Source organism: Notamacropus eugenii, chromosome 6, assembly GCF_028372415.1.
Source record: "Notamacropus eugenii isolate mMacEug1 chromosome 6, mMacEug1.pri_v2, whole genome shotgun sequence".
NCBI lineage: Eukaryota > Metazoa > Chordata > Mammalia > Diprotodontia > Macropodidae > Notamacropus > Notamacropus eugenii.
This window is the reverse complement of record NC_092877.1, coordinates 108,280,984-108,281,892: the sequence shown is the minus strand read 5'-3', so window position 1 is coordinate 108,281,892 and position 909 is coordinate 108,280,984.

Genomic DNA, 909 nt, shown 5'->3' with positions numbered 1-909 from the left:
GCTGAGGCCACGGGGGGCTGGAGGAGGCCCCGGGGAGCCCGGCTGCAGGTGGTTCTCACGCTGCGGAGGCTTCTCCGGCGGCTCCCCCCTCCTCGGGGACCTCCTGCGGGGCCCGACGGAGCAGTGGGGACGCCTAAGCCGCAGTCCCCGGGTGCAGTGCTCGAGGCTGCTGCGCCGCGCGGCCGCCCGATCCGCACATTCCAACACAGGAGGCAACGCGGCGCAACCCGCCCGCGCCGCCGCCGCCGCCGCCGCCGCCTCCAGCGCGACACGCCCCCTCCACCTCCTCGCGCGCGGCCCCGAAGCCGAGGGGCGCGCGCCCCCAGAGCGGCTCCGCCCCCCGGCACGTCCTGTGGGCGCCTCCGCGGCCGCCGAGGTCCGGCTTCTGAGCCCCGGCTGGCGCCCTGCGGCCCCTCACCTCGTCCGCCGAGGGAAGGGGCCTTCGGCGGCACCTTCACCTTCTCGAGGCCGCAGTGGCTCTGTGGGGCTCGAGACCCGGAGGACGGGGGGGAGTGGATCAAGCACGTGGTGGCACCTTGAGGGGGGGCCGGGGGGATCGTCCCGGGGGTCTGGAGCGAACTGCCCCGATTGCTCTCGTTTTTATTTCCTGTGGGTCCCAAGAGAAGAGCTTAGGGGCTCCTCAGGGGAGTGCCCCTCTCCCTCTTTAGGAAGCAAAGTAGTCCCAACGTGGCTTTGGGGGAGTTCTACCGACTAACGTACGAAGCAGGGCTAGCCAGCCCAGCTTGGCGAGCCCGGGTTTCCCCATTTGTCAAAGACGGGTAACAGCTTTCTTCGGGGGAGCCGTTGGGGAAGTGCCAGAGCGCCGCGGGAGCGAGCGCTGCTCAGGACGGCTCTCCTGGGCCATCTCTTATCTGTCCTAGTCCAGTAAGCACCTAGGACAGGAACTGG